The sequence below is a fragment of the Microcaecilia unicolor genome, chromosome 3 (assembly GCF_901765095.1).
Source record: "Microcaecilia unicolor chromosome 3, aMicUni1.1, whole genome shotgun sequence".
Taxonomy (NCBI): Eukaryota; Metazoa; Chordata; class Amphibia; order Gymnophiona; family Siphonopidae; genus Microcaecilia; species Microcaecilia unicolor.
In genome coordinates, this window is record NC_044033.1 from 452,678,755 (window position 1) to 452,698,877 (window position 20,123).

The 20,123-nt window shown below is 40.7% G+C and overlaps 1 protein-coding gene across 1 annotated transcript in view; it reads right to left on the reverse strand.

The window, feature by feature from the left end:
* Positions 1 to 20,123, reverse strand: part of CSMD1 (CUB and Sushi multiple domains 1) — a 2,896,277-nt gene that overhangs the window by 460,579 nt on the left and 2,415,575 nt on the right. The window lies entirely within an intron of this gene.

Here is a 20,123-nt window from a genome sequence, read left to right on the forward strand (position 1 = left end):
GAAGAATATGTACACAGTCCACAGGAAAAACAAGCAAAAACAAGGAGGAGAAAAAACATCAGGTGGATGTGAGCAGCAAACAAAAAAGTGAGGTAGATGCAAGGAGGATATCAAAGAAGTTTTTAATGTAAACAGCAGAAAAACGACCCGACAGGGCTGTGTTTTGGCACAAGGGCATGCCCCGAGGGTCAGGTAAATCTCTTATGTTATGGCAAAAGTGCTTTACAAAAGAGTAAAGATAAAGTCCAGGCTGTAGAGTTCCTGTGATATCCTCAGTAGAACAAAGCCGCTGAACTGCAAAAAACACCTGATCAAGAAAACAAGGAGTAGTTACTAATGCATGTTAAGGAAATAACACAGGATTTTTGCCATTTAATACATATTAAATTACAAAATTCTGTATTATTTTTGTTTAATGCACCTTAGTTTATCACAACGTGATAAATAAAACATTTGGGGGCCCTTGTACTAAGCTGCGGAAGGCACAAGCGTGTGCCTACTGGCAATGCTGTGGGACACACTGAGGCACACTGCGGTAGTATGGCCATCAGCACGCACTAATTCCCGTGCTGAATAATATTTTTTATTTTTCAGCGTGAGAGGTATGACTATGAGCACAGAGTAGGTATAGAGTATGGCCCAGTGTGCCTACATCTATGTGCTGGGATTTACACCATGTTTTTACTGGTGTAAATGGATGCATGTAGATTTAGGTGCTGAAATATCAACTAAGCATATTCTATAATCGGCGCCTAAATCTAGGCATTGAGTGGAGGAGTGGCCTAGTGGTTACAGCACTGGTCTTGCAATCCACAGGTGGCCAGTTCAAAGTCCAGTGCTGCTCCTTGTGATCTTGGGCAAGTCACTTAACCCTCCATTGCCTCAGGTATAAACTTAGATTGTGAACCCTCCTGGGACAGAAAAATATCCAGTGTACCTGAATGTAACTCACGTTGCGCTACTACTGAAAAAGGGATGAGCAAAAATCTAAATTAATAATTATAGAATACACTTAGTAGACACTTATTTCAGCACCAAATTTTTAGGTGTCATATATGGAATTTCCCTCAGAGCCGGTGTATTCTATAACAAAGCGCATAGATTTTAGAACGTCCACACCCCACCCCCTCTCAACTATGTGACTTAGAATTTAAGTGCACCATGTTACAGAATACACTTGTGGGCCCTTTAACTAAGCTGCATAGGTGCCAACGCACATCCTACGTGCATCAGTTTTGAACTACTGCCCAGCTTTCACGTGACCCGGGTGGTAATTTCATTTTTTACACCTATCCAATAAGCACGCCGGAAATTTTCCAGCACGTGGCGCTAACCAGGCAGTAATCAGCATTGTACGCATGTAGACCATTATTGCCTGGTTAATGCGTGAGCCTTTACTACTAGGTCAACAGGTGGCAGTGAGGTCTCAGGCCCAAAATGGATGTGCGCCAATTTACATTTAGCTGATAATTGCTTGTTAACATCCAATTGACAATGCTGATTAGCTAGTTAACCAATTAAATTATGTGCACTGTTATAGAATACGCTTCGATTTCCGCAAGGAAATAAAGGCGCGATATATAGAATCCCAGGGATTTTGTTTTCCACATTCATCAATATATCTTTTTCTCCTCTACAGGATGAATATCAAAATCTAAATTTATAAAACAGGTCTTCAATAAGCTCTTAAATTTTTAAAATTCATTTCTTCATGAATTGTCTTTGGAAGATTATTCCAAAGTAAAGGAGCAGTAAAAAAATGTACTTGAGTGTGTAGATTCTCAATGTGCCTTAGAAATGTGAGGCATGACCCCTCAAAATTGTATCCTATATGCACTGTGTCATGTAATACTCATCTTTCATAATGTTCTGGTTATGTTTTATTACTTTATTACCCTCCCAAATCAATCCATGAGGACTAATCTAAGCAGCTTACAATGAATATATATATATATATATATATATATATATATATATATATATATATATATATATATATATATATATATATATATAGTTGAGAGGGGGTATGGTGTGGACGTTTCTAAAATCTATGCGCTTTGTTATAGAATACACCGGCTCTGAGGGAAATTCCATATATATAAAGTTTGCAACATCACAATTAATAAGAATATGAATATGTAAAATGGAACATGCCCAGTCATAGAATTTGAATATTGGTAAAAACATCAGGTCACATGGAGGACATTTCTATGCTACTCCAACAGCCTAAGTCATAGCTGTTGGTATACCAAGTATGATTGATATTTCACCATTTCAATTTAAACTATTATGGATTGTGGGAACACATTTCAAGGTGATTATTAAGAGATAATACCACTTTTTGTATGTAAACTATCCCTTTGTATGACTAAAATACTGCACTGATTTTAAAAGCATGTATTGACCTACAAGTTTTCTTATCACTTCAGATATCCTACAATGGTCAAAATTACAAATCTAATTCTAAAAACATTTTCAAGAAGATATGAATACTTTGCAAAGAGGCTAGATCTTGGCTTCAACATACTAATGCAAATAATTGGGAAAGAAATCAAAGGGCAATGAGGTCTTTATATAATTTTGTACTCTATTTTTCTCAGTTTTCAGGAATTCACCAACTAGAGGAAGAAAGCAGACAGATGGAGTAGTAGACGCTTGCTAGAAATGAGCCCCAGAAGATGCACATACCAAGCAGATTTACAATTCACTAAAGCACAATAACCCACACTAATGTTAGCACAGGTGGGGTTTTTTTGTTTTGTTTTTTTAAGATAGAAATATATACCAGCTTTATGTGAATTTTTGTTTTTGAAGAGCGGTCTAACAAATCCTATGAATAGACATAAGCATGCATGTTAATGATCACTGACCTCTATTGTCATGAGGGATGATCCACTTAAAACGTACAGTGGCTCAGGTTAACATTTGCACAGATTAATTCATTTTAGTAAATCAGCCTCTAAATGAACCATTGCAAGACCAGGCAATTATGTTGCTCAGAGGATAAGACATCATTGTAACCTTTGTTAATCAGTTAAGTGATTTGAGTTTATATATTAAGCACAGGAAGTATATATTAAAAATAAAATAAACTTAACCAAAAAAACCTACACATTAAGCAGCTACTGTGAAATTGTTCTTTCATTCACTTCCAAAATGTTAATATCAACAATCTAATATCCTTGATGATTGTGTATTAACTAAGTGGCCCTTTTACAAAGGCATGCTGAAAAATGGCCTGTGGTAGTGTAGATGCGTGTTTTGAGCATGCGCAGAATCATTTTTCAGCACACCTATAAAAAATGCCTTTTTAAACTTTTTGCCAAAAATGGACGTGCGGCAAAATGAAAATTGCCACGCGTCGATTTTGGGTCTGAGACCTTACCGCCTACCATTGATCTAGCAGTAAGGTCTCACTCGGTAAACAGGCGGTAATTGTCTATGCATGTAAAATGCCGATTGCCACCTGATTACCGTCCGTGCACCAGAAAATAAAAATATTTTCTGGCATGCATAGTGGACGCACATCAAAAATGAAATTACTGCAAGGGCCACGCAGTAGCCAGGCAGTAACTCAAAACTGACACATGTTGGGTATGCATAGGTGCCTACGTAGTTTAGTAAAAGGACTCCTAAGGGGTCACTGCTCTAATTTTCTGATGGTTTTTTTTTTTTTTTTGCATAATCTCTCTACATCTCTGTTTGAATCCTTCCTCCCCCAGGTTAATAATGAGTGATTCAGAATCATTTAATAATATGGAATATCCACGGCCATATTTGACATCAGTGTTTAAGTTGAAAAGTATAGATGGAAATATTGTCATCCTCGTATGCTTATTATGCACACCGAAATACATGGAATGTGAATATTTGCTAATTCACCATCAAAATTAAAAAAAAAACAAAAAACATGTGCACAGAGTGCATCCTAACAAAAATTAACACTGAATGTAAGAAAGAGGAAGCAAAAAGTAAAATATGATTCCTCAGTAAACCGAATGAAGCAGCAAAAACTGGAACAGAGTTTTGCTAATGTAAACTTGTCACGCAAACAACAGTGGATTATCTTGTCTTAAATTTTGCTGTTCAGGGAACACAGCCTATGAAACTAGTGGAGCTGCCTGCATTTGTTGAACTGGTTACTGGTCTCCAGAAAAACTGAACAGTGAGTCGGTTCACGTTGAAGCAGAAAATCTGTGATTCTGCAACAGAGATGAAGCTGAAGCTGCTTCTGATTCTTTGTGAACAGACATATGCTTCTAACACAACAGACTGCTGGTCATCCCATGGAAAATCTTACATTGGAGTGACTGTCCACTGGACTGATAAAGAGTCTTTAGAGAGAAAGTATTCTTGTCTGGCCCTAAGAAGGTTCACACACATTTGATGTTCTTGCATCAGTTCTAGAAGACATCCATACAGAGTTTGCCATCAAGTGAAAATTGTTAGAACAACAGACAATGGCTCCAACTTTGTGAAAGCCTTATCTGTATTCGGACAGTCTGACGATGATAATGAAGATGAAGATGAAAATGCAAGTGATGAATTAGATGGCAAAGACATTGAGACATTCAATGTCTGTGGAACTTTCAGCTCCAGTGGAAGTCATGTCTGCAAACTTCCTTGTCATCAGTGATGTGCTTGCCATACATTAAACCTAGTGTCTACTACTGATGCTGACAAAGCTGAAAGTAATTTGACCTACAAGAAAATATCTCGGTGTGCATTTGCCAAATGCCAAGGACTTTGAATAAATATGGATGATCTACATTGGCTGCTGATGAAGTAACTGATTCAGTTGGACTGGGCCTCAAGAAAACAAACCAAACATGATGGAATTTTGTACACTCAGCAGTTGAGAGACTTGTTCGATTGGAACATCAGCATGGTGAAGATAGATACGATGCTGTTTGCACTAAATTGGAAGTTCCAAGACTGACTGCAGGTGAGTTGACTTTCTTGGTTGATTATGTTTCTGTAATGAAACCAGTTGCTCAATCTTTCAGCATTCTGCAGTCAGAAAAGAAGATGTTCATGGCCTACTTGCTGCCAACCATTACCAGACTTTGCCAGGCACTTACTTGACAAGAAAGCATCAACAACAACTTGCAAGCCTCTTGTGAATGCCCCCTTAAATGCAATTGATCAATGCTTCAATGCCCTCTTAAATGCAATTGGTCAATGCTTCTCTGATCTATTTGATGATTCAAAAGCAATTGCAGCACCAGTCCTGCATCCCAAGTTTTGCACGTGTGGACTGACAGTCAGAACACTCTACACAAGGGTCAACAACATATCAGATACCTCCTTGATAATGTTCCTAATAAATCTTCACATGATTTGATTATTTCTAAAGCAGATAATAGTGATGGTGATGATGATAAAGCATTCTTTGCTATAAGGAAGTCAAGTGTTTCAGACAAAGATTCCCATGGTCAATACCTACAGATCCGGTCAGACATCAGTATTTTGAAGGAACTTTTTATCACACTGAACACTCCATTTCCTGACAGTGCAGTCATTGAACACCTTTTTAAATGTGCTGGTTTAACACTACTAATCATTTCTATAGCGCTACTAGACGTACGCAGTGCTGTACTTAATAATGACTCACAAATAAACTCACATGAGCGACCGTCATTTTCAGAATTTAGTCTTACTAAAAGAGAAACAAGTGGATTGAATCATCAAGGATAAAAATTTTAACAGTAGTTGTAGTAATTGTCTTACATTCCAGCAAAGTGTATTGCTTCTTACAGAATGTGTAGACTTTCTCTTTCTCCTTCAATTAGATGGGCTGCAAACGTTTTGGTAGATATATTTTCAAAACAATTTTTATTGAAATTTCCTTTTAAACAGAACATCTGGTGCAAATAGCATTGAATCTATCTTCACCATAGTAATGAGCTGATTTACATGCATTTGCATGTTTTACATGATGCAAATACATGTAAATCAGCCCATTACTATAAAAACACTATACCAAACATTGTGGTGTGCACTAGATGCATTCCACAAGCCACAATAAAACTGTAAAAATAACCGCAGCCAAACCACCTCGCAATGCTCCTGGGCCGCATCTTAAGAACATAAGAACTTAAGAACATAACGTTGCCATACTGGGACAGACTGAAGGTCTATCAAGCCTAGTATCCTGTTTCCAACAGTGGCCAATCCAGCTCACAAGTACTTAGCAAGATCCCAGAACAGTAAAACAGATTTTTTGCTACTTATCCTTGTGGACAAGTTGGCATCGCTCTGGCATGGAGTAGACAATTTTCATAAGGTGGTCACATGTAATAATCCTGTTCCAGGTTACAATTGACTCTGAGCTCATGCTTTGTCACTTGCTGTCAATTGGGTATTTCCACTTGCAACTTGTGCCACAGATTATTGATCAGCATTCCTCTTATTTTGTTAACTGTTTGATTTTAATTTTTAATTAATGTTAATTTACTGTGCTCACTGTTTTGATACAACTGCCATTAGTGGTATATCAAATATAGGGCACTGTTTACTAAGGCGCACAAGCGTTTATAGCACATGCTAAAATTAACATGCGCTAAATACTAGAGACACTCATAGGAGTATATGTGTGTCTTTAGCATTTAGTGCGTACTGAAAACGCTAGTGTGCCCTCAACGCAGCTTAGTAAAGAGGGCCCTTAATAAACAGATATACAAACATATTAATCAAAAGTATTATATTAGTCACTTACTTTTTTTAACTTTTACTTGAGTAAATTTTTTATGTGTTTTTCAGAGTACTCTTTTACTTAACTATCAAAATACACATTTGTCTTAACTTTTACTTAAGTATTTTGACCTAGTACTTTAAACAACACTGATGTTTTTTTCAGAAAATAGGGTGGACGAAGCCAGTCATATGGGTTAGAAGCTGGTACTGTGTAATAAGTTCTAAAAGATTTAAATTTGTTTATCTGTTTCCCTAAGGTTTGCCAGGGTTGGATGCACCACATAATAAGAAAGTATAAAATATTGTAAGGCTTTTATGCTTAGTGATTGGGAATAGAACAACAATGAAATTAACAATGAACCATATCTTGCTGGATCACAAGAAAGTATTTATTTACTGCTGATCTATATTGAAAAAGGAGACAGTTGGAAAATATTGGAGGATTCCGTAATCTCCATAAATAACAGGCTTTGTGTGCAAAAGAAAACAACAATATTGTCTATCTGGGATCCATAATTTAACTTATAAAATAATACTGGCAATGTTAGTGTACTTAAAGACTAGCAAATTCATTCCAGGTGATGAATGTTAATTTGAGTTGCTTAATGCATTTCTAATTTGCTTTCAAAACTTTATGTTTTCTTCTTCATGTCCTTGTAAATGACCTATCAATTATGCCTTTTCAGTTCTCAAAACCACATCAGCTGCTGGATATCGGGAGAGGGAAGGGAATAAAGATGGCCGCTACCTAAAGGTCACGGAACAAAGAGCTCCGTAGACTCCGGCCGAAATTCAACAACAAAACAGCTGAGATTGGCTATAGAATTGCGGGGAACGGACGCTGACCCAATTCGGAACCTAGGTGGACCAGCAGAACGTCTTCTGCGAGATCTGGTGGACCGAGAAAGACGAGGGCAGAGACCACCAATCGAGTCGACTGACCTCGTGGCCACCAGTCAGCCCGACCGAACCTGCAGCCTTCCAAACAGACCACCGGACGAGAAAACACCATCAAATAAACCGACCGTCCAGCGGCCATCCACCCGCCGAGAACACAGGAAGGACACAAGCCGTCCGGGAACCGAATTTCCACTCCCGAAGACTCTCACACCGCTGCCGCGTTCCCTGGAGGAAACAGCCCGGGAGCAAACCAAGGTGGAGAGCGGAAGATTCCCTCACGCTGGGGCCCAGGCCTTCCAACCTCCGGCGCTGCTGAGATCTGCCTGGTATATGGCGAACTGAACGGACGCCGAGACGGGAGCTCCGCAAGAGGACCGAATTCTAAGCAAATTCTAGGTGAGTCCTAAGCAAAATTGCCCTGTTGAAATCGCGATCCGAGGCCCGACGCCATAGGCAAAAGGATTCACCTCCCCGAGCAAGATCTGTGTCCCTGAAAGACAGCGATCTAAATCAACTGACGAAGCCCCCGGGAAATTGGAGGATCGCGTGGAGTTCCAACAAGAAGGCTCCGCCGAGATCGTGATCTAGCTCCAGACCCCCGCAGCCTTAGGAGAGGCGGAATACCTCCTCCGGGCAAGAACAGAGTCACCGGAGAAAGGGCTAACGTGGGTCCGGAGACAAAAGGCCCCACTAGAAGCGGAGAGGAGAGCACGTTTTCCATCTGAGAGAAGAGAGACGGCAAATTTTTACTGAAAGAATCACGGGGCTAAATTTGGAACCCGGTTACCGCCTGGCTGTTTGCATCGAGCTGAGAGTGACCACATCGAACCCTCTGGGATCGACCCGGCTCGTGACCAGCCGCCACGACACCATGCAGAATGAGAAGGTCGCATGAGAGACTGCTCCGGACGATCGACGGAGGTTTGAAACATTGTAACAATGGACTCTTAAGAAAACTCGCTAGCATATATGTTTTAAAGGCAACACTACTTTTAAACACATTTAAAAAAAAATAATTTTTTTTTTCAAATGCTTTGCTTCTAAATGCTCTCCAGTGCCTAGCCTTTAAATGAATTGCTAAAAATAGCTGTCTTAAACACATTCTAACAGCCTTAGATACCCTGCTTCTAAATGCTTTAAATGCTTGCCTTACAAATGACTTGTTAAACATAAACGTTTAATGCTAATATAAATGATTGTATTGCCCTGCTACACTAAGATCACTAATCAGGGTAGAGTATACACAGAAGTAGCGCATGTGGGTTTGCCTTGTGGGGCGAGCTGGATGGACCGTGCAGGCCTTTTCCTGCCGTCATCCACTATGTTAATATGTTACTCTAAAGGCCTTTTAAATGTTTTAAATGCTCTAATATCTTACTCTAAAGGTCTTTTAAATGGTTAAATGTTTTAAATGCTCTAAATATCCTGCTTCTAAATGCTTTTCAATGCCTTGCCTCTTGACTGACTTGCTAAACATCTAACTGACCAAATATCGCAGCTCTACTCTCTAATTCTAAGACAATACTTTATTTTGCAAGGCACTGCATCAGCGCTTTAGCGCCTGCTCATAACTGTCTCTAAATGTATTGCTTTTATCACATGACTACAACTGGCTCTAAGTGCACTGCATTATAAACATGAATACTAATAAGCTACTAATAATAATCTACCTCATTCCCATAATCCACCACGCATGGACCACCCCCAACATCAACAACAACCCAACCACAATTCACCAACTCTATACACGACCTATTAATAACTCACCAGACCAAAAATACAACAACCAACCAAAAGGAAAAACCCCCACATACGAACACCACCAACAGAAAGAGAAAAGAAAAAAAAACAACAACGACAAACTCAACCGCCGAGGAAACAGACAATTAATAAAAACACATCTAACCTCCCTACTGAACCATACCACTCAATCCGATTAGGATACATCAACGCAAGATCAGCAGTAAGCAACTCAATAGATATACTAGACTGGATCACCACAGAGAATCTAGACCTTCTATTCATCACGGAAACATGGTTCCACAGCCCTACAGACCCTGCCATCAAAGAGACATGCCCACCAGATTACAAAATAACCCACTGGGCAAGAACTGGAAAAAGAGGTGGCGGAATAGCCATAATTTACAAATCCGAGTTCACCATCACAACCACTGGCAAATCCACTTCACCACAACTTGAAATAGCCTCGACAAGAATCACTCATCCGAACCTACAAGGACACCTCAGCACAATCCTATTCTATAGACCACCAGGTAAATGGAAAGACTCCCAAACGCAACTCATGGACTTCATCTCAAACACATGTGTCTCTGCCTCAAACATCCTCATAATAGGACACCTCAACTGGCACACAAGAATGCAAAGAATTCTTAAAACTCTGGGATCTACATGCACCTAATACCCAACCAACACATGCAAAGGGACACACGCTAGACATTATTACACACAAATTCGACTCAGACTCAACTCTCCTACTTACAGACACAAGATGGACACCCACACTTTGGACAGACCACCATAAAGCACATGTCTCCCTCCACTGGCGAAAAATACACAGAAACGCAATCAACAAACACGAACGAACAACATACACCACGAGAGGAAAAATAGACCCCATAACATTCTGGCAACAGATCTACCAAAATGAATGGTCAACAAATACAGACACCATTCAATTCCGCCAAGGATGGGATGACATATGTAAAACAACATTGGACACAATTGCCCCAATCCAAACCAGAACATCATGTAGGAAAAAATCAAATCCATGGTTCACCGAAGAGCTGAAAAAACTCAAAACACAAGTCAGAAAACTAGAACACGCATGGAACAAAAAGAAAGATGAACACACAATGAATGCCTGGAAATCACTTCGGAGGAAATACAAATATACCATAAAACAGACTAAAAGACTACACTACAAAACATTGATTGGACCAAACTACAATGACACACACAAACTCTTCTACCTTGTAAATAAGTTGCTAGACACCACACCAGTTACAAACAACAGCAAAGATATACCAGGGGTCGACGACCTCGCGAAACACTTCAAGGAGAAAATTATACAATTACGAAATAAAATTCCCACCAGCCCTATTGAATACGCCACACTCCTAAACTGTCTAGACCCAGAAGACGGAATACACCCAGTAGACAGGATCTGGACCGAATTTGAATCACTGTCAGAGGACCTTACCTCTAAGACGCTCAAAAGATTTGCCAAATCCCATTGCAAACTAGATATCTGCCCAAACAACCTCATGAAAGCAGCACCTCAACAATTCATAACAGACCTAACAAACCACGTGAATTTCATGCTACAAAACGGACTCTTCCCAAAGGAAAAAGGAAAAATTCTACTCACCCCAATTCCCAAAGACACAAAGAAAAACGCAAGCAAAATAACTAACTACAGACCAGTAGCATCTATACCACTAATAACCAAAATAACCGAAGGAATGGTAACCAAACAACTCTCTAATTATCTCAACAAGTTTTCAATACTGCATGATGCCCAATCAGGATTCCGGTCAAATCACAGCACAGAAACAGTACTAATTACCCTAACGACTAAATTCAAACAAATGATTGCTGCCGGCACCAATATACTCCTCTTACAATTTGACATGTCAAGTGCCTTTGATATGGTTGACCACGAAATCCTATTACACATACTTGAATATTTTGGCATTGGAGGCAATGTCCTAAACTGGTTCAAGGGGTTCCTAACCCTGCGCTCATACCAAGTCACATCAAATTCAACTACGTCTACCGCATGGACACCTGAATGTGGAGTACCGCAGGGATCCCCCCTCTCGCCAACCATCTTCAACCTTATGATGATCCCCTTGGCAAAACTTCTATCAAATCACAACCTTAACCCTTACATATATGCAGACGATGTAACGATATATATTCCTTTCAAACAAGACATTAACGAAATCTCCAACGAAATCAACCAAAGTCTATACATCATGAATACTTGGGCAGATGCATTCCGACTAAAACTTAACGCAGAAAAAACTCAATGCCTCGTACTTACCTCCCAATACAACACGAACAAATTTACTGCTATCAATACACCTAAACTAAATCTGCCAATCGCTGAAACTTTAAAAATCCTTGGAGTCACTATTGACCGCCACCTAACACTGGAGACTCACGTGAGTAACACAACCAAAAAGATGTTTTACTCCATGTGGAAACTGAAAAGAATAAAACCATTCTTTCCAAGGTCCGTATTCCGCAGCCTAGTGCAATCACTTGTACTTAGCCACCTGGACTATTGCAACTCACTATACGCAGGCTGCAAAGAACAAATACTGAGGAAACTTCAAACAGCCCAGAACACAGCAACCAGACTCATTTTCGGAAAACCAAAATACGAAAGCGCAAAACCCTTGCGTGAGAAACTACATTGGCTCCCACTAAAGGAACGTATCACCTTTAAGGTATGCACCTTGGTCCACAAAATCATCCACGGTGAAGCCCCTGCATACATGTCTGACTTAATAGACCTGCCACCCAGAAACGCTAAAGGATCATCCAGAACCTTCCTCAATCTCCACTTCTCTAAGTGCAAAGGCATAAAATACAAAGTATTGCATGCATCAACCTTCTCTTATATGAGCACGCAGTTCTGGAATACACTACCACGCAACCTGAAAATGATCTACGAATTAACCGACTTCCGCAAACAACTGAAGACTCATCTCTTCGAGAAAATTTATTGTAAGGATCAAAACACATGAAGTCCATACATACTAATAGAAATGCATCAATACACTCCCTTCTGAACTACTCTCACTCCGCATTATCACCACACTTCAAACTCCAACCACAGATACAATGTTATACTATGTTCTCTTGAAATTGTTCTATTGCCTATCTTTTCCCCACTGTAACTTCACATGGTTTCCATGCCCTCACGATTTTTGACTTGACTTTGTCTTCCCATAACTCCTCACAATGTAACCCATAATCGTATTGTAACAATGTATTTCCATCCTTCACAAGGTATTGTAAGCCACACTGAGCCTGCAAATAGGTGGGAAAATGTGGGATACAAATGCAATAAATAATAATAAATAAAAGTTGTGAATGTATAGAGTGAGGGATAAAGCCCACTGAGACTTTGTTACTGACTTGATGTGGCATTTAGGAGTTTAAGGCCTGGGAGGCCATTTTACCACTAGGTTGGGAACTGGCTACATGAAGATCACTTTAGCAGTCAGAGGGTTGGGATTCCTGGCCCACAGAGACCTTGGCTGTGTATCAGGTGGGGGAAGGATAATGTGATCCCTAATTGGGTTTATGTTATAATTGCCACAAACACTAATATAGTCTTTATTTACTAGGAAAACAGGTATTTATCTATGTAAAATGGTCTGACTCAAAGTCATTCTTTCAAATGTGACTAAAAGTAAATTAGGAATCCATATATGACACCTGCTTTTAAACCCATTTAAAAAATATGTCCCTTTGGTCATGTTTAGATAAAGAGAAGGAAACAACACATGTACATTCATTTTTCAAATGTATGTATATTATTTTGCTCCCTATCTGCTGCTCACACCCATAGAAAATGCATATTTCCCCCCCCCCCCCCAGATTCTATAAATGGCACCCAAATTTCAGTGTGCTGTCAAGATGCGCACACAAATTAATTGGCTAACAAATGTTAACCAACAATAATTGGATGCTAACAACCAATTATTGACATTAATTGGCACCTATTTAAGATTTGTGTGCGCATCTGGCTGCATGCTATTCTATAATGCTGGGCTCCTAAATCCCATAGCGTGCAACACAAATGGGCATGGCCATGGGACCAGCATGGGCTTTAACGCATTTTGCAGTAAGCCTTTTTTCCAGGTTAAGGACTCAACCATTTACAGAATAGCATTTGGTGACAGGACCATGCCCAATTTTGAGTGTGAGGATTCACACCAAGGAAAACATGGTGTAAATTCTCTTGCCTAAATTAGGCACAAATCTCCCTTATTTTATAAAAATGTGTGTAAATTCCAGGAATGCCCCTGATCCGCCCATGCCCATCACATGGCTGCGTCCCATTTCAGATCAGCACAGAAAGGTACACACGGCTCCCAATGCCTAAAGAAATGTGCACAGATTTTAATTAATGCCAAATAGCACAGATAATTGATTAATAGGGCCCAATTATTGTAATTAATTGGCTCACTAATCAATTAAATTGCACATGCAAATTAAGTATACACCCATATTTGTGCAGGCAATTTTGAGTGCCATATATAGAATAGGGCATAAGTCTGTTTAGCATTTAGGGGGAGATTCTATATATGGCGCCTAAAACATCATCGCTGAAATCAGTGTCGACTAAGCGTATTCCATAAGCAGCACATTGATTTAGATGTGGTTTATAGAACACACTTTGTTGATATCTCAGCGCCTAAAACTATATGTCTCCATTTACATCAATGAAAATGTGGTATAAATCCCGGCATATAGATTTAGGCGCACTGGCCATATTCTATAACAACACAAGTAAATTTCATAACACCCACAAAACATTCATTTTCCCACTCATAATCATGCCCCTTTTTGCCTGCGCACATTAGAAGTTAGGCACACTGTATTACAGAATGCGCTTACCGAGTTGTGAGCATAAATTCTAATTATTGCCAATTACTGCTTGTTATTGCTTGTTAAGAGCTGTTAACAACACTGATTAGCTTGTTAAGTCAATGAAGCTATGCATGTTGTTATAGAATCTGTGCCAATTTCAGTAAAGATCTCTAGGTGTGCTACATAGAGTCCGGGGGTTAATTTGGCTTAGTAAAACGGTCCCTTAGGTTGTTAGCACCTTGGGGACAAGAAAATATGTGTTGTACCTAAATTTAGACCTGTTGTTCATCTTTTAGTGATGTTGATATTCCTTTGTAGTAGTTTTCATTCTGAATGGCATGCTCACCCATCTATATCATCTTGATGAAATTTAAAACACAGTTGATTTGTTTTTCATCTTCATCTATAATGACCTTTCCAGTATCCATCTGAACATCCACAACTGAAATACTTCTGCACTAGATAAATCTGGTAGAATTTCTTCTTTTTTCTAAAAAAAACACATACTTAGGGGCGGTCCTTTTTGATTGCATCTTTTATAATTGGGTGCCATCTTGGATGCTCTGGGTGGCAGTATGAATGCTTGTCTCCATGAATGCAGTGGGAGTTAATGTTTTCTGATATGGTGTTATGAGTGGGACAGATCTTCTTCACAGTTTTCTTTTTTTAGCTTATGGCAGTATTTGGTGGGGTTGTCATAGTGTAAATAGGCTGCTGAAGAAGCTGTTCCAGGTGAAATGGGTGGTTCTGCTGAGCCAGTCAACTAAAGTTGCCACTTGATAAGTGTTTTGCTGTTCATTGATTATTTATTGGCTGCATAGTTATTTATTCATGTGTTGCATTGCCTTTTATTTGCACTGTCATTTATTCGTTAGTTATTTGCTGCATTCTATTTATGTGAATTCAAATGTTCTTTAAATTAATAGGAGATTTTTGACCAATGATGGTGGAATATTTGTGTATTAAGGATAAAGATGGCTTCTGGCTCATGGCGTACAGCTTTCAGATTTTCTGCTGATCAAGCAATTGACTTAATACAAGATTTAACTATATTTGGTCCACAAGATATTTGTGGTACAAGTACAAAGTAGTTTTGTCTACTTTGATTTCTAAAATGAAATTTATTACTAAATTAGAAATGAATGGTGAGCCTTTGGTGGAGTACTGTAAGGTTGAGTGTATCCCTTGGGGAATTAGAAAGACTAAAGGTCCACAGTTTTTTTCTTTACTGAGGATGAAGATTTTGTGGACACATGGAATAAGATTTTAAACCATTGTTCATTGGACCCAATGTTGTTACTTATCAAAAAAGCTTAGTAGCAGAAAAGTTATTGTTCAATGAAGAGATTAATAAATTAAAATCAACGTTGGTGAATCTAGATTTGAGGACCAATATAAAGAGACAATACTACCTGGGGACAAATACCGTGAAGTTTTCAGAAAACTGAAATCTAAGAAATTTGTCAGGATGAGAATGATTATACTAATAATTATTCATATCGTTGGATGTATCAGAGTGAGGCCTCTGACCAGAAAGTTGATAAACAGGTGGGATTTCAAAGTTCCATGGTAGTGATTCTTCAGAGGATTTTTTAGAATCCCACCAACCAAATCAAAGAAGAGGACATGGAAGTTTGGGGAAGGAGAGAAGCCTATCCCCTAAAGGAGCAAGGGAAAACAATAAGCCTTTTCACCTGATCCAGAGGGCAGCAGGAAAGCAGAGAGTTTCCATGGGAATACATAAAATATAGTCTCTGCCCTATAGGAAGTGACTTTTTCAGGGGGCATAATCAGATGCCACTACAGAGGAGAGCACAGACTGGCAACCAGGTTCCCAGAAAGCTTCAGAGGAAGAAAGGAAGCTATATGAACAAATGAAATTTAAGCTGTCAATTACTCTTGTTTACTTACATAAATACTACATGCTCTTGCTTTTCATAGACTTAAGTGGAGAGGCTTTGTTCATTCTAATAGTTACTACTGTGCAGCATCAGAGGAAAAGTGAGGTCTGGCTCTGTGTAGCAAGCAGTTAGCCCATTCTAAAGGAGTTGATTGAGATGGACAGCGAATAGAGAATGGAAGAGAGGTTTCTTTTGTTTAAGGAAAAGCATGCCAATGACAATGAAAGAAGGATGTACTGACTGAAAAGCATAGCATGGAGGGGGGGGACACTCTAAGACAGAGAGAAGCAGAAGACACTGCTAACTGGAGCATTTGGAGCTGTGTACAGCTTCTCTGCTGCAAACCCCAACTGCCAGACAACTGAACTATTTGAAAGCTCTGCCTAAGGGCTTGAAAAACCCAGAAATTGTGAGCTCTGGAGGGAGGGGATATTATTTTTGCTTTCTTTAAATGTATGTGTGTGCTGGCAGCATGCCAAACCATCCCTAAGACAACTTTATTTAAAGAGACAGTACCTTAGGAGAATTAAAAGAGGATTCCTCATCGGGTGTATAAGTTTCATCTACCTTACATATGCTGAAGAGAAAACGACATTGACCCAGAATCTATTTCCCACCTTACCCTCCTCTCTCTATCACCTGTCTCTACCTACCTACCCATCCATTTACTACCCACCCATCCTTCTATTATGTTATACTTAATTTCCTACTTTATATAACAAAATTCTGTGTTACATATTACTATGTAAGCCGCATTTAGTCTGCTTTTAGTGGGAAAGTGTGGGATATATATATAGTAAATAAATAAATAAATGTTGCTTGAACTGGGACTTGCCTAGCAGAGTAGTTGGAGAGCTTAATGCTGCTTACTGAGCTCAGCCACAAGCAGGAACTGCTACACTTTGATTTGATCTTTGATAAAAGTGAATGCAAGTTCCCTAGGTTACCTGTAAACTCAAATGTCACTTCAGAGGACCTGCACTAACCTTTAATGCATTTTAAAACAGCTAGCATGGCAAATATCTGTGCTAGATGATTAATGTGCAGAGTGATGGAGCATAGGCATGGTCATTGGTGACAGCAAGCTAGCATGTTGTTACCTTGTGCTAGCTGTCATGACTCCCAATAGAATGGCTGCACTTAGATCTACCTCAGGAGGAGGCATTAAGTGTCACCTTGCTTCTGATAGTCATGTGTAAGAGCCACAATGGTGTGATCCTACCCCACCAATCCAGGACGTCAACATGCTGCGACGTCAGACTCCGTCCAACTGGAAGGATGCAGCTTTCACAGCACGAGGATGAAGAAGTTAAAGAAGACCTCGGCTGGGCTGGCGGGGGTTGGGGTCCCCTACCAGCTGAAGTAATATTTTAAAAAACCGGCAGGAGGAAGCGGACCTCGGGGGTAGGTGACGGCGGTAGGTGGGGAAAGGGTTGACGGCGGTAGGCGAGAGAGGGTTAACGGCTGTAGGGGGGTCCAGGGCGAAATCTGCGGGGGCCCAGGCCCCTGTGGCCCCTCGCAGATACACCCCTGGAATAAAGCTTGTGGGATAAATGATACACACACACACTGAGTGGAGAGAGCTGGATCAGAATAAGGGAATTAGAAATCTGTTCCCTATGAGTTGAGGGGAGGAGGAGAATGGTAGTCTTCCTAATGATCCCTGGGTGGGGGAGGGAGATTTGGTTCTGGGCTTATGTTCACTTTTGATGAATGGTCTTAGCTTCTGGCTAAGATGGGCAACAGCCCCCTAGAGGGAAAACTTGTTACTGGTAGTTGCAGAGCCCTGTTCAAGGTTGGTAGTTCTGAAACCCATCAGGTGAGTACTCAGAGGCTCTCTCAAAGACAAGAAGAGCAAAAGCCCTTGGAAGCAATGCTCAAGACACAAAGGCCTTTGGGAGCACCTCAAGGCAAAATAAGGAGCAGAAACACTTGGGAACACTGCACAAGGCAATGAAGCCTTTGTGAGCAACTCAGGGCAGAATAAAATAACCTGCAGGGGCACTATCAGTGTCTAGGGCTGAGAAGAACAGAGGTAGCTCTCTAGTGGGGAACCCTGTAACTGGTGGTTGCAGAACCCTGTTAAGGGCTGGTAAGCCTGAACCCCAGCAGGGAGAAACCCCAGAGGTTCCTCTTGAAGACAGCGAGGGACAAGGCCTTAGGAGTATGATAGGCACTAGTGACCCAGCAATGAATAAGGCCTCTGGGGTGCAATTGGCACTAGGGGACCAACAAGAAAGAAGGCTCTCTGGGTGTGACCAGCACTAGGAGACCAGCGGAGGATAGCAGGTCCTCAGAACCCAGGGAAAAAATTTGTAGGGAGCCACAACAGGGATAGGCATAGCCAGCCTGGAAGTCCAGTAGCCACCAACCCAAGAAATGTTCAGCTGAGGGGACTGGGATAAAGTGGACGTTCAAGGAAAGGAGAAGCCGGAGCTAGGCAACAGTCATGCCCACACACACAGACTTAACCAAGGAACTAGGAATGACTTACAGCAACTACCTTGATCGCCAAGGTAGTAGCTGTAACCCCTTCTCGTTTCCTTAGTTAAGTCTGTGTGTGGGTGTGGTTGTGTTGCCTAAGGTCCCTGCTCTCCTTTCCTTGCAAGTCCACCCCATGCTAATACCCTCAGATCTCACCCCATTGAGGTGTTCCTTTTTGTATTCTCTTTTGGCCTTCTTGATCAATGTTTTACATCTAATGTTTTCTTCGTTTGGGTCTTTTTTCTATATTCTGAAAGATGTTCTTTTGGCTCTAATAGCCTTTCTCCCTTTAAACATGCTAGCTGTCGTTTGCTCAGCTTTCCATCTTAATATGTGGAATACATCTGGTCTGGGCTTCCATGATGGTATTTTTAAACAACGTCAATGCCTGATTTAAAGTCCTAACCTTTGCAACTGAGCCTTTCAGCTTTTTTTTTTTTTTTAACCATGTGCCTCATTTTATCAGTTATCCTTTTGAAAATTAAATGCTGCTTCAGTAAGTTTCTCTAGTGACTACACTTCGGTTATTAACAGGCTTATTTTCGAAAGTGATCGCTGGCCATTTCCTGACATAAATCGGGAGATGGCTGGCAATCTCTCAAAAGCGGTGAAATCAGTATAATCAAAAGCGACTTTTTTGATAGCATCGCCGCTTTCCCGTTGCCTCGCCGGCGAAAGTTCAAGGGGGCGTGTCGACGGTGTAGCAAAGACGGGGCATGGGCAGACATGGGCGGACATGGGTGTGGCTACCAGATGGCCGGCTTTCGTGGATAATGGAAAAAAAAGTGGCCTTAAGCAGTATTTCGCCAGGTTTACTTGGTCCTTTTATTTTCACGACCAAGCCTCAAAAAGGTGCCCCAACTGACCAGAAGACCACCGGAGGGAATGGGGGATGACCTCCCCGTATTCCCCCCCAGTGGTCACCAACCCCCTCCCACACTAAAAAAATACAAATCAAAACCTTTTTTTACCAGCCTGTATGCCAGGCTCAAATGTCATACCCAGCTCCCTGACAGCAGTATGCAAGTCCCTGGAGCAGTATTTAATGGATGCAGTGCACTTCAGGCAGGCAGACCCAGGTCCATCCCCCCCCCCTACCTGTTACACTTGTGATGGTAAATGTTAAGCCCAGCAACCCCCCCCCCCCAAACCCACTCTACCCACATGTAGGTGCCCCTCTTCACCCATAAGGGCTATGGTAATGGTGTAGAGTTGTGGGGAGTGGGTTTGGGGGGATTTGGGGGGGGGCTCAGCACCCAAGGTAAGCTTGGGTATGCACCTGGGAGCTTTTTTGGTATTTTTAAAAAATTTTTAGAAATGCCCCCTAGGGTGCCAGGTTGGTGTCCTAGCATGTCAGTGCACTACAAATGCTGGCTCCTCCCATGACCAAATGCCTTGGATTTTGCTGGGTTTGAGATGGCCAGCATTTTTTTCCATTATCGCTGAAAAACAAAACCGGTGATCTCAAACCCAGCGAACTCTGGCATTTGGCCGGGCTAAACCGTATTA